Genomic DNA, 15,173 nt, shown 5'->3' with positions numbered 1-15,173 from the left:
TGTTCATGGACAACGCTGCTCCTGGTGCCGTTAGCGTCGCCAATGAATCCGGATGGATGACGTCACAAGAATTCGTTAAATTTATGGCTCATTTTATCAGCACGCCAACGCATCCAAAGAATCGCCAATTCTATTATTACTTGATAAGCACACTTCCCATCTCAGCGTGAAGGCCATAGATATGGCAGTTGATAATGGCATCACGATGATTTCTTTCCCTCCCCATTGCTCGCATTGTATGCAACCCTTAGATGTCAGCGTATTCGGTCTATTCAAAAAGATGTTCTACACCCAGTGCCAAGCTTGGATGAAAAATCACATCGGTAAAGGTTTGGAATTACATCACATAGCGCCTATCGCTGATAAATGTCTCGATGCGTCTGCCACGCCTAAGAATATCAAATCTGGGTTTAGAGCAACGGATATTTATCCATTCGATCCGAATATATTCACGGCTGAAGATTTCTTAGCGGCTGATTTGAGCGGGGAAATTCAATGCACTGATGACGACAATGACGATCCTGCTAATTGTCGTGTTTTAATAGTTAGTCCAGATGGCATCGAAACCGTCGCACATAAAGAGACCACTTCTGAAGTCACCACTTCTGAAATGGCCAGCACATCATCGGCGCCGAGCACATCGGCTGCAGTTCTTCGCAGTGCATTGCAAGATGTTGGACCTCTCAAACACGATACACCGGCCAAAAAATCCAAGCGAGGCCGCAAGTCAATGGAAACTACCATTTTGACTTTGCCTGAAAATGTGGCCAGCTTATACAAGAAAGCTGAGGACAAGCGGGCAAAGCAGGCAAAAAATGACGAGAAACAGAAGAAGCAAACGGATGTGGCACCACCGAAAAAGCGCAGTCGTGCACTTTCCATGCCAGCGAAGGCCATGTCAACTTCATCTGAAGAGGAAGACTTCTGCATTATCTGCAAAGATGCAATGCCAAAGAAATTGAACCGAAACAACTCAATACATTGCAATGTATGTGATCAAGCTGTGCACTTAAAGTGTGCCTGCATAACAACCGGCTATTATCCCTGTGTTCACTGCAAATCAGTTAGTCCGAAACCTAATCCCTGAACACAGGGATTCAGCGAACTAAGCCGACTTTGTTGTTTAATATTTTTTCGACACAACTGTCTCCATTTCTATTTTTTACAACTTCAATAAAACTTTATCATAAAAATATGCCATTTTCTCCCATATTTTGTCATGTCTCACAACTCCCCACCATTTTGAAACTTCGAAAATCATTCCTTTTTTACGAGCCATATAAATTTGTACAACCGCTGTGAATTTCAACAAACTGTTACAGCTAATAATTGTATTGTGAAGTCTACTACATATCCTGTTTTACAGGTTTGCAAACTACCGATTTTTATGGTAGTTATGCTTCAAAAACAAAACCCGTCTTCCAACTCCCCACTCTCTCCTATATATTCTATTTCTCACAACGTCATTATATGTAATCGTCGCGAAACAGATCTCTCACTAATTGTTCTATTAGGATGTCACTTTCTGTTACGTAAATTCTAATTGACTAATGAGTTTATTTATGCTCGCATATTCTATCAAAGATTTATTTCGCCGTAACTCAATAACACTCCTAAGGGGTTCTCATTTTACAATGATAACTTATTAAATATTACCAGGCCATGTGAAACGAGCAATAAAAAATTATTATAAAACTTGGAAAAATTTTCGTTTAAAAAACCAATTACAAACGTTTCGAACTATACTTAGTCTTCTTCAGTGCGCAATAAAACAATCATAATAAATAAGAAAATAAAAAAATAAATAAAAATTCTAATAAAAAGTCGCAATACAAAGTCAAAATAAATTAGATAATTAAGTCAAAATTAAAAGGCGAAATACATTAATAAATTGAAATTATTAAAAATAGTTTAACACAAAAAGTCCCAATTAGAAGCAGAAATCGAATTAAAATAATTCATCCGGCTTATCAATATATATTTTAAAATCATTATTAAAACCTCGGAGTGGCACTTAAACATTACTCCAAACCAATCACTCATCGTTAGTCGGCGAAAGGCTATCAGTCTGGCAATGATCGTAATTACTCTATCGTAATTTTACTGCTGTCGAATCAACATCTTGAAAGTTACACTTGAAAAGGACCCGTACCTAAGGGTCGAAACGTAGTGTTCCCAATTAAATTGTACTGGCCAGTTAGGTCGAAATTTCAATAAATTTGAATGATCTTAATGTTTAATCTAAAAAATTTATGCTTCTATTAATTTCGTATTCAACCGTAAATTGTAGTCGTTGGTGGTAACTATTAAACTTATTCAATATACTATCTATTTTATTCTTTGGTGCCACCATAATACTAATTTTTAATTTTTACATATACATAAGTGGATTTCTATTTTATAATATAAAATTTTTAAATTCAGTTTATAATAACAAATATTAAATAACTTGGAGAGGATGGAAACGATTATTGCCAGACTGATAGCCTTTCGCCGACTAACGATGAGTGATTGGTTTGGAGTAATGTTTAAGTGCCACTCCGAGGTTTTAATAATGATTTTAAAATATGTATTGATTAGCCGAATGAATTATTTCAATTCGATTTCTGCTTCTAATTGGGACTTTTTATGTTGAACTATTTTTAATAATTTCAATTTATTGTTAATGTATTTCGCCTTTTAATTTTGACTTAATTATCTAATTTATTTTGACTTTGTATTGCGACTTTTTATTAGAATTTTTATTTATTTTTTTATTTTCTTATTTATTATAATTGTTTTATTGCGCACTGAAGAAGACTAATTGTGAGAGATTTTTATGCTGATGCATATATGCATAATACCAGTTCTTCGACGCTTCACAAGTAGTATCCCAGGCCGCGGGATATTGAATGCCAATCTTCTTCGCAAATTCGTAAGCAAATCTTTTGAACTCACTTATGCTCAATCCGTAGTAGATTGCGCTGGCCTTGACGATATATTTTATTAGCTCTTCTTCTTGTTGTGCGCTGAAGATCTGTAAACATAAAAAATTCATCAGCACAATGTCGGAAAAATCGAATCAAAATAAAACAAACCGTTTTTCCGCCAGTTTGGCTTCTTATTAGTGATGAAACGAAATTGACTACTTGTTCATTTGAAGCGGTTGCAGGATCTCCGATTGCCTGAGTAAGCTTCGCAATGTAGCGAGACAATGTTGATTTGTTAATCTTGTATGCTTGATCAACGGACCGCAACGACTTCTTCTCCATCGTCACCTCTTTGATGGCAGCCACTGTCGCATTAATATCTGGTTTACTTGTCTCCTGTTTATATTTATGACGCGGCATAGCGACTACAACAATCATGGAAAAATGCGAACACATAAAAATGGCTGAACTCACAATGAATTTGGATAAAACATTCAAATTATGCATGAATTATTCAAAATACGCATGAAAGATGCGAACTCCAGTTGAGAAATGTAAACAGTAGGGAGTTGTGAGACATTAAGTGTCTCACAACTCCCCACTGTTTGTGTTTCAAAACTCCCCATTTTGGACATTTTCAGACTGGCCGCATCGCCATCGACACACCGAATGTTCATCCACAATTCCTTTTGTGTGTGACAAGGCAATCGCCCACTGATATTTTTGCATTTACTTACCTTTGCAATCAGCTTCAAATCGTGCGTAAAAATATCACACACACAAATGGTCGAAAAAACTTTTCGGACTATTGTTGCTCGCATAAAAACAAGAGACGCTTAGCATGCGTGTTGACGCGACGAATGCAAACGGAAAAGTGAGGTTATGTCAAGAGAAACATTTAATGCTTTTTGGAACATTTCTAACTCTCTTAGTATGGCGGAGATTGACGTGTCTCAGAACTCCTCATGTCTCCCAACTCCCCACTACTAAAAAAAATGCTCTTGCTTTATAAATGCGTTGATCTCGGGTGTTAGCATATAACTTGACTCCGTTTATTTTTATTATAATGACAGTGATGAATAATTTATTGTTAATTTCTACTAATCTTTTAATTTTTAATTGATGCGCTGAAGAAGATTGAAAAAAACAACCGAAACGTACGAATTTACTTCTGTATAATATTTAATAATTTATGTTATAAATCTTTTCACAAATATAATTCTAGTATAGAACTTAATTAGCTCTTATTGCCTTTTTATTTGTAGATTAAAATTTTCTAAAAAGCTGTTACAAATTATATTAACAGAAAATGATTTTTATATTACCCATATCAAGAATATGTGTCACTAAAAGGGGGAAAAATTTTAAATATATATTTTATATATTAATAGTATATTAGCTGACAAGTGCGGGGGATCGTAAATCGGACGAGAGTGCGGAAGTTTGGCGAAGCCGAGTGTGACAATCCGCATGATCAGCCGATTTACGACCCGCACATGTTGGCTACGATATTTTGTGTGACCAGTGTGTTGGGAAAACTCGCGGATGTACGGATTCGTGCGTCTTGTCGTGTCCGTGGGTGACGCGTGGCGCGCCGGACGTGGAAGCGCTGCGAGAGGCCGTTAATGCCGGGGACGAACGCTTGAGGCGCTGAGCTTTCTTCCGTCGTCCCGCCGAAACGAGTCGGCCATTGTTCTCAACTCTCTCCAGAAAGAAAGACGCTGTCCGAAGCATTGAATCAATTCTTGATCTGGGTGACGAATATCGGACGAAAACGAGTTTGGACTTTCCGGAGTATATTCAACGAACCTTGTGATGGACAATATACCTTAGGAGTGGACGAAGGATTGCCCAAATACTACCTGAAAGGAAAGTACTACCGTTTTGAGGAATGATATCTCGAGGGAGTCCTTTAAGGTAATGAATCTGATAAAGACTGGCTTCGCCAGTATTCACACAAGAGTGGGCTACGCTCTGTGTACATAGTTTGACGTTGTCTAACTATTCGGATAAAGACTGGCTTCGCCAGTATTCACACAAGCGTGGGCTTCGCCCTGTGTACATAGTTTGACGTTGTCTAACTATTCTGATAAAGACTTGCTTAGCCAGTATTCACACAAGAGTGGGCTTCGCCCTGTGTACATAGTTTGACGTTGTCTAACTATTCTGATAAAGACTGGCTTCGCCAGTATTCACGCAAGAGTGGGCTTCGCCCTGTGTACATAGTTTGACGTTGTCTAACTATTCTGATAAAGACTGGCTTCGCCAGTATTCACACAAGCGTGGGCTTCGCCCTGTGTACATAGTTTGACGTTGTCTAACTATTCTGATAAAGACTTGCTTAGCCAGTATTCACACAAGAGTGGGCTTCGCCCTGTGTACATAGTTTGACGTTGTCTAACTATTCTGATAAAGACTGGCTTCGCCAGTATTCACACAAGAGTGGGCTTCGCCCTGTGTACATTGTGACGTGGTCTTTTTGAGCCCGTCACAAGGGCGGACACGCCCGGCCGGGAAGCGTCTGAGAGCGCTGTACAATTTTATGTTTCGTGCGGGTGAGCAGCGACCTTTTTGCTAGCTCGCCCGTATTCTGTATCGGGATCGAGGTGGTAGGCCAGGAGAACGGCCATTGTTTTAGGGAGAAGAAGACCTGGGCAGACGACGGAGGAACGACCTCGAAAGGGGAGGAGCGGAGACTGAGCGACCGGCCCGGTGAGTATTAAGAACAATCAAATATACGCGGTACCGAGAAAATAAGAAAGGGATACTGCAAATAAACTCGTTACAGCCTCGATGGGACGAACAGGAGCAGTCCCAAAACAGGGAGGAAAAGGCGTCTACATCCCTCGACAAGGATGATTCCCCTGAGGGGCCCGCCACCACACATCGAGAGAAACACGGAGATCTAACGGGACTGATCACCCCGAGACGACTTCCCTCAGCAAATAAAGGTCGTTCGGAACATCATCATACGGCCATACGAGATGTGGACGGGACCGCCGAGAATGGACCTGCTGAATCGTCGATCCCGAGGGCTGAGATTTGAATTTGGCGGCGGAAGTCCGCGACCAGCCGCGACACACAGGAATCGATACGAGGATCGATTCCGGGTCCGGCGCGGGGCGCACCGCTGCCGCGAGACCTGGCAACCGGGCCGGGGTGGCGCGCATTGTCTTCCCCCTCCCCACCAGCCTACCTTCCGAGGTCCCGCCGGCCCGAAAGAAAATCACTGTTCGGCAAGCCGGTGTCCTGCGAGCACACACAAGGACGACGACCCACAGCGACCACCTGCGACGGCGAGCTATTGTAAGGCCACCTCCTCGATCGTCCGGTAAGCGCGGATTCGGCAGAGACCCGTGAGTTATTAGAGACGTGTAACGATACCGAGCAATTATGCTATAAATAATTTAGTACCGAGAATTAGTTGAGAGACTCACGGGACTCGCGTCGATTTCCGCGTCATTAAGTTGTTGCGTAAATCTTTGCCTTCTTCGCCTCTCCGAGGGGCACCGAAACGAGTCGACAGTCACATCGTAGTATATTGTAATTGTAGCATTGTATCGAGTCATTGATTAACAATCCTTGAGAATAAGTTACGCTGGATTAGTGTATGATCTATTCGATTCCGAGCCGGATACAAAGGGAGGAGAGTAATAATAACTAGAGATTTCAATAAAACACAGCGATCTCCCTACGGCTCGATAATAATATTATAGTTTCTTTTATTCACTCTATCTATATACTACTAACTGAAAATATATTCTTATTTTATCTTATTTCTGAGTACAATTAATATCGAGATTCCCTCTCTCTCTCCGAGACGGCGATTCCGAATCTCCTTACGGAAAGAACCACGACACTCTACCCCCTGTTGATACCGAGCTACCGAGGCCGAGCCGTCGTGTCCGCTGATTATTGCTGAGATATTGTTGAGTGGTGCGGACCTGACCGCACCTGGCGCCCAAAAGATATGATACCGAGCAATCAGTGATACCGAGCAAGTATTGAGAGAACGGGGAGCAGCACGACGAGGTTGCGCAGCGGTCTCTCTCGCACTCTCTCTCTCTCGTTTGGCGAGAGAGGACGGAGAGACGGTCGCAAATTTGGCGCCCAACGTGGGGCCTCTCGAAAGAGAGGATAATTAATAAAGGAGAATACGTGTCGTTTCGAGTAACGGAGAGACAGTAGGGTAAGAGAAATACTTCTCTTTTGTTTTTCTTTCCTTTTTGTCTATCGGGCGCTGACTTGAGTCTCGCCCGAGCCGGAGATCTCCGCCGGAGACTCTCCGAGTATTATCTGGTTTAATACAGTCGATGACTTTTGTTTATTGCATGCATTTGTATTACTTTGTCCCCAATTATTGTTGTTCCCACGTGATTGAGATTGTTCCCATTGTGCTTGTCTCGATATCTCGAGACTTCCCGTCACAACGGGGGGGACCCGAATTTGAGGTGCCATCGCGTTTAGTGCACGTGTACGGAGGGGCGCTACGCATATGACAGAGAGCGACCACCGACACGTTTCTTTGTCGCGCGCGGCATCGTAAACCCGACCGCGTGGTATCGTATTACAAAAGGTAGCGCGCTCATACGCCTTTTACGTCTTTCGTTGATATATCGAGTGAGTTATGGGCACCTGATTGATACCAAGTTTTTCGTCTGATACAAAGTCGGCAAATATTCTTGTCCCAATATAGGGAATAATATTGAAGAGCGACGAATTTTTTTTTTCTCTTCTTTCTTTCTTTCGATCTCTTCGCGGAAATATTTACCACTCGTCGAGTCGAATCTAAAAGCGGGTAAACACGTATTGTTCTTGAAGGATTATCGCGTCCTCAAATATTATTGTCAAGATACTGAGAGCTAAGGACGAAAATTGGTGAATAGGTGTTTACGCGAATTCCCGAAATTCCTTAGCGAGACTCGACTCAATAACAGACTTCCGTGTATACGAAGGAACATTTTTTTTTCTTTCTCACTTTCTCGCATACGTCACCTTTCGCGAACTTGTTATTTCCTTTCTGTTGATCGAATTCGGAATAAGAGTTAAATTTTTTTTTTTTCTCCTTCTCTCTCTTCTTCTCGTCCTTTCTTTATCTCCTCAAGAGATATTCACGCCGATTATTCACGCCTATAAGTGACTTTCCTATTGACTAGGAATTTATGGAGTATCGTTCGTGACATATTTTCGGGTTCTAGGGGGAGGGGTATCGTGACCAAGCGGCGTAATCGAGGATTGACGGTGCCTAATTTAGGCAACGCTCACAAAGATACCGAGAAAGAGTTAGTTGGCGAGACAGTTGAGGGAGGGAGCGTACGTTTAGTCAACCCGGTCACGGTCCGCGTACTATCTATTTTCCCCTTCGAGATCTTACTTCCCTCACATCGTCACTGACCATACATCGAAATGTCGACAAAAGAACAATTTCGGTGGATTCGGAAGTTATCACAGGAGGAGGTAAGGTGTGCCCTCGCGGAGAGAAAGCTGTCCGCCAAAGGGATCCTCCCCACCCTTAGGGCTCGATTATTGAGATACGAGGCCGTGCAATTAATAGGGCGAGAGCATATGCCGACCCCTGAAATATCGGAAGCGTCAGACGAAGAATCGGATACCAAGGAAGGGGCTGTTGGGGGCGAATCCCTAGCGTGGCCCTCGAAACCGCGAATCAGGGTACATCTCCCCGAAGCCAACAGAAACGCACCCGGAGCCGCGGAGAAATCCCGAGCCGTATCGCCCTCGCGTAAAACCGAATTTCGCCGTGGACGCGTATAATGTAATGCGGAAATGGAATTTGAATTTTTCCGGGGCACGCAACGGAGAGGCGGAGGCCTTCCTAATTTGTATAGAGCAGGGTCGACAATTGATTCCCTTGGATGACGACGAGATATTTAAGTGTCTGCCGTTCTTTTTATCGGGCACCGCGGCCCATTGGTTTCGTCTGAATTAACATCTTTGGCGTACTTGGGGGCAATTCGAGGCCGCGTGGCGTGCGCGATTTGGATGCCCGAACTTCCAATTCACCTTGCGGGACGAGATAATGCGACGCAAACAAGGGGAGGACGAACCCGTCGCCGATTATATAACGTGCATGCAGGCCTTGTTCGAACGATTAGACCCCCCATGGCAGCTAAACGAACAACTAAATTACGCGCATAGAAACATGATACCGAGGTTGCGTATAGCTGTGAGGCGTAACGAAATTTACGATTTTCGGTCATTAGAAACCTTCGCGTCGCAGATCGAGAAATGTTACGATCTAGATAGACAGCCGACATCGACGCGGTCTATTTTTCCGGAACTCACGTATAAGGGAGCATCGCGATCGCCTAGACACCCGAAAACGGTCGCCGCGGCCGCAGTCCCCGCGACCGCGCCCAAGAAGAGGGGGAAAGCTACCGAGTGGAAGAGGCCTCCGGTGGCCGCCGTGAATAACGCGGGTACGGACCCGACATCCTCCTCATCCACCGCGAATAGCCGATTAGCCGACATGAAATGTTGGAATTGTGAACAAAAGGGCCATCGATCGCGAGAATGTACGCAGACGCGGAATCTGCATTGTTATCGGTGCGGAAAGAAACAGCACACGACGCGAACGTGTCTAAATTGCGCGGGAAACGAGGGAGAGAGTTGGTAGATCGGGTCCTATCGGCTCAAAAAGAACAGACTCGAGAAATTACAGGCACCGGGGATATAGAATCATACGTGACCTTAGACGATACCGAGTTTCCCCCGTTGCAATATTTCGAAGTATACATAAAAGGACGACCATTAAGAGCTCTTGTCGACTCAGGCTCAAGCAGAACGCTGATAGGGAATGAGGGAATTAAGCTCGTGCGATCTCTCAGATTACCGATATCGCGATACCGAGGCGGAAAAATCCGGACGGCAAATGGCCAAGTGGCGAAAATAGACGAGGTTAGCGAGGTACCACTCAAGTTAGGCGGCATAGAACACACCCTTTTCGTGGGATTATTACCCAATTTGGCAGTTTCGTGCATCCTAGGAATGGATTTTTTGTGCAAGTTCGGAATAGGGTTAGACCTAGCCAAATCCGAGTGGTTCTTCTCGCGAAGTCCCTCACATAGGTACCGTTTTAATGCTACCGAGCCGTCCGAACACGCCTGTAGCGGGCTACCCGAGCTTAACTCCTCCCAGCGCGCACAGATAGAGAGCATATTGAAAGAAGCGGTGATAGTTCCAAACAATAACCCGGGGGTAACTACCCTGACAGAACACCGTATTGACGTCGGGGCACAGAAACCGATCAAACAACGATGTTACGTTGTGTCCCCGAAAATACAAGACGCCGTGCGCGAGGAAGTTGATAAAATGCTAACGAGCGGAATAATCGAGCCCTCTTTTAGTGAATGGTCCAATCCAATAGTGATGGTGAAGAAACCTTCCGGAAAGTATAGGTTCTGTTTAGATTTCCGGAAAGTTAATGAGATCTCGAAGAAGGACGCGTATCCCCTCCCGAACATGAACGCTATCCTCGACAAATTAAGAGCCGCGAAATACATCTCCACTTTGGACCTCAGTCAGGCGTATTTTCAAATACCCCTGGCTAAGGAGAGCCGTGAAATAACAGCCTTCAGCGTAGCCGGCAAGGGACTTTTTCATTTTACGCGGATGCCGTACGGGCTCACGGGAGCTCCGGCCACATTTCAACGGTTGCTAGATAAATTAATAGGACCGGAAATGGAGCCTTTCGCATTCGCCTATTTAGACGACATTATTATCGCGACGCCGACCTTCGAGGAACATTTGGCATGGCTTAGGAGGGTCATGGTTAGAATATCGTCCGCCGGGTTAACGATAAACCCGGAAAAATGCGAATTTTGTCAAGCACAAGTAAAGTATCTCGGGTTTATCATACAGAATGAAGGGCTTACGGTCGACCCGGATAAGACGCAACCGGTGATAGAATTTCCGATACCGAGAAACATTAAACAGCTACGACGATTTTTAGGCATGGCCTCGTGGTATAGGCGATTCATACCGCGCTTAGCTACCGTTACCGAGCCCCTCACTAGATTGCTAAAAAAGAACAAGCGATGGGAATGGGGGGAAGAACAATCGCGCGCGGTACAGATCGTGAAAGAACATTTAACCACGGCGCCGGTATTAGCATGCCCGGATTTTGAGAGGCCCTTCGTACTCCAAACCGACGCGAGTTCGGTAGGTTTGGGTTCCGTGCTAACGCAAAATTTTGAGGAGGGGGAGAGAGTGATCGCGTTCGCGAGTCGCGCTCTGACGGACCCCGAGAAAAAGTACACCGTTACCGAGCAGGAGTGTCTGGCCGTGGTGTGGTCCATCAAGAAATTTTGCCCCTATTTGGAGGGTTATAAATTCACGGTAATAACAGATCATAGTAGCCTGAGATGGCTCCATAACTTGAGGAATCCCACGGGCAGATTAGCCAAGTGGGCCCTCGAGTTACTGGAGTACGACTATGAAATTATTCACAGAAAGGGGGCCTTACACCACGTACCAGACGCTTTATCGAGAAGCTACGAGGAGGAAGTCGAGAGCGACGAAGCTGTAGTTGCGGCAGCGGACGCGATAGAAGAAGATCCCGATCCCGAGAGCACGGATAAGTGGTATAAACATCGATTCAAATAGGTCGCGAGCGATCCGGATCGCTACAATCAATGGCGAATAATAGACGCCCAATTGTATTTTCTAAGATCTAAGCCGGTCGTTTCGGACATAATAGAGGACCTGAATAGATGGAAATTAGTGCTACCGAGTGAGTCGCGGAGGGAAGCGTTACGCGAGGCCCACGACGCTCCTCAATCCGGACACTTAGGTATCGAGAAGACATATCAGCGTCTCGCGGTCTCATATTATTGGCCGCGAATGTTCCGAGATGTAGTAGGTTATGTTAAGAAATGCGGCACGTGTCAACTGACAAAAGTCGAGCAGGCCTGTCCTGCGGGACTGATGGGTAGGCGAATAGCGGAAGCTCCATGGACGGTGGTTGCCGCCGATATTATGGCTCCCTTACCGCGTAGTAAGTCCGGTTTCAAATACCTACTAGTGATTCAGGACTTATTCACAAAGTGGATAGAGTGTAAGACTCTCCGATCCGCAACAGGTTCAAAAATTAGGGAATCTTTAGTAGACCTAGTTATTTCGCGTTGGGGCACGCCCAAATGTTTACTGACGGATAACGGTACCGAGTTTGTGAATAGGGAGATAGAGGAATTCGCCCGCGAAAACGGGATACGGCACGATACCACCCCTCCATACCACCCTCAGGCGAACCCCGTAGAAAGGGTCAATAGGGTTTTAAAAACAATGATAGTCGCTTACATAGATAGGGATCATAGGGATTGGAACCGGAATATTGCGGACTTCCGGTTTGCATATAATACCGCGGAGCATTCCTCCCTGGGAACTTCGCCGGCATTCCTGAATCTGGGCCGAGAGTTGATACCGAGAGGGAGGCTGCGAGACCGAGGTAACGAGATGGCTCAGGTCGACGCAGCCGATCCCACGGTTTGGTCGGATAGAATGGAGTGGCTGAAGTTGATTCGGGAATGGGTTGGCGAACGTTTAGAGGAAGCCCAGGAAAGGCAGGCGACGTACTACAATCTGAGACGTCGACCTCGCCATTTTCATACGGGCGCACTAGTCTTGCGAAGGCGGCACGTCCTTTCGTCGGCCGCCGATAACTTCGCGGCAAAGTTGGCACCCAAATTCGAAGGTCCCTTCCGAATCGGGAGGAAAATGTCCTCCGTAATTTACGAGCTGGCTCGTCTAGACGGGTCAGCCGCCGGTAAAAGCCACATACAATATCTAAAACCCTACTATTCCCCCGACCCTGAATAGGATACCGAGAAAAATCACTAAAGAAACCCTCCCGAGTAGCGGAAATGAATCCGGCGGAGGAGGAATGGAGAGGGTTCTGGGAGAGATATCCCGACCTCGTCATCCAGGTAGACGAGCACTACCCGGAGATATGAGCAGACCTGGCGGACACCGCGGAGACCGTCCGACGCCTCGTCAGCACCACGCGGGGCGCGGTCGTTCGCGATTTCCCCGCAACAAGGGAGGCGGAAAGCCAGACGGCCTTGTCAGCGGCCGACGGAGAGGTCCGTGTGCGTCCCCCGATGAGGGACGTCGGGCAATCCGTTTGGATAGTGTCGGCGGGAACGAACCGGGCGACCCAAACGTATTTTGTGTCGCGTTGGTCCCGCACGACCCGGGAAACCGTCGACGCTGCGACGTCACCGCCTCGCCCCGGAACGCTCTCGCCACCGAGGAACCGCGGTCGAACACCCCCGCCGCCAAGTACGCGCGCACGCACGCCATCCCGCACCAGATCCCGAGCCGAGCAGCCCATAAGGGACCAGCTACCCCTGGGCTGCTGGAACTGCGGAGGGCGACATCGCTACGCCGCCTGCCCACAGCCGCGGCGTGCGGATTTTTGTTACGGGTGCGGACAACGAGGGACCACCGTGAGGACCTGTCCACGCTGCGGGCCCACCTACGATGGAGACAACTCCTCACAAGATGAGAGGGGGCCACGCCGGGGACCACCGCCGGAGCGTAGCGGACGACATCGGGGACCCCGTACCACCCCGTACCCATAGCCCTCCCAAATGACGGATTTTGTTTTGTTTTTTTTTGTTGGGGCTGGCTACCCCTATTATTTTTTTTTATTATCATTTATTTATTTTTTTTTAATTTATTTATTTCGCCCATAAGGTCCCCTCACCCCCTTCTTTTCGTTCTCGGAGGGCCCCACTTCCTCCCCGAGGTATTTTCTTTTGTCGGTGCTTGGCCAGCTTCTTTTGTTTAATAAGATACCGAGGAGGGGACACAAACACCCCGTGAGGCGGAGTCCACAGAATGTACCTGAGGTCACAATAAACCGACTTTCGTATAAGACATGAGAGACCCCGTTAATTGCGCCCTATTGTCTGTCCTATCCCGGAGCGACACCTTCGGAGTTGTAGTCTCGAGAAGCGAGACTCCCTTAAGATACCGCGGGAAAGTCGAGCCTAATAATGACTGTCGGCATAATTCGGGACCTCGCGGGTGGAGGTCATGGCGAGAGAAAATTTTGAGTTTTGAGCAGTGATCGAGTGGGTGGTCATCGATGTGGGTCGATGTCCAAGACCTTCTCGGTCCTCCCCAGGAAAGGGGGAGTTGTGACGTGGTCTTTTTGAGCCCGTCACAAGGGCGGACACGCCCGACCGGGAAGCGTCTGAGAGCGCTGTACAATTTTGTGTTTCGTGCGGGTGAGCAGCGACCTTTTCGCTAGCTCGCCCGTATTCTGTATCGGGATCGAGGTGGTAGGCCAGGAGAACGGCCATTGTTTTAGGGAAAAGAGGACCTGGGCAGACGACGGAGGAACGACCTCGAAAGGGGAGGAGCGGAGACTGAGCGACCGGCCCGGTGAGTATTAAGAACAATCAAATATACGCGGTACCGAGAAAATAAGAAAGGGATACTGCAAATAAACTTGTTACAGCCTCGATGGGACGAACAGGAGCAGTCCCAAAACAGGGAGGAAAAGGCGCCTACATCCCTCGACAAGGATGATTCCCCTGAGGGGCCCGCCACCACACATCGAGAGAAACACGGAGATCTAACGGGACTGATCACCCCGAGACGACTTCCCTCAGCAAATAAAGGTCGTTCGGAACATCATCATACGGCCATACGAGGTGTGGACGGGATCGCCGAGAATGGACCTGCTGAATCGTCGATCCCGAGGGCTGAGATTTGAATTTGGCGGCGGAAGTCCGCGACCAGCCGCGACACACAGGAATCGATACGAGGATCGATTCCGGGTCCGGCGCGGGGCGCACCGCTGCCGCGAGACCTGGCAACCGGGCCGGGGTGGCGCGCATTGTCTTCCCCTCCCCACCAGCGTACCTTCCGAGGTCCCGCCGGCCCGAAAGGAAATCACTGTTCGGCAAGCCGGTGTCCTGCGAACACACACAAGGACGACGACCCACAGCGACCACCTGCGACGGCGAGCTATTGTAAGGCCACCTCCTCGATCGTCCGGTAAGCGCGGATTCGGCAGAGACCCGTGAGTTATTAGAGACGTGTAACGATACCGAGCAATTATGCTATAAATAATTTAGTACCAAGAATTAGTTGAGAGACTCACGGGACTCGCGTCGATTTCCGCGTCATTAAGTTGTTGCGTAAATCTTTGCCTTTTTCGCCTCTCCGAGGGGCACCGAAACGAGTCGACAGTCACATCGTAGTATATTGTAATTGTAGCATTGTATCGAGTCATTG

This window comes from Nylanderia fulva, unplaced genomic scaffold (assembly GCF_048542155.1).
Source record: "Nylanderia fulva isolate GAGA-0341 unplaced genomic scaffold, ASM4854215v1 Scaffold136, whole genome shotgun sequence".
Taxonomy (NCBI): Eukaryota; Metazoa; Arthropoda; class Insecta; order Hymenoptera; family Formicidae; genus Nylanderia; species Nylanderia fulva.
Note: the sequence above shows the minus strand (reverse complement) of the source record.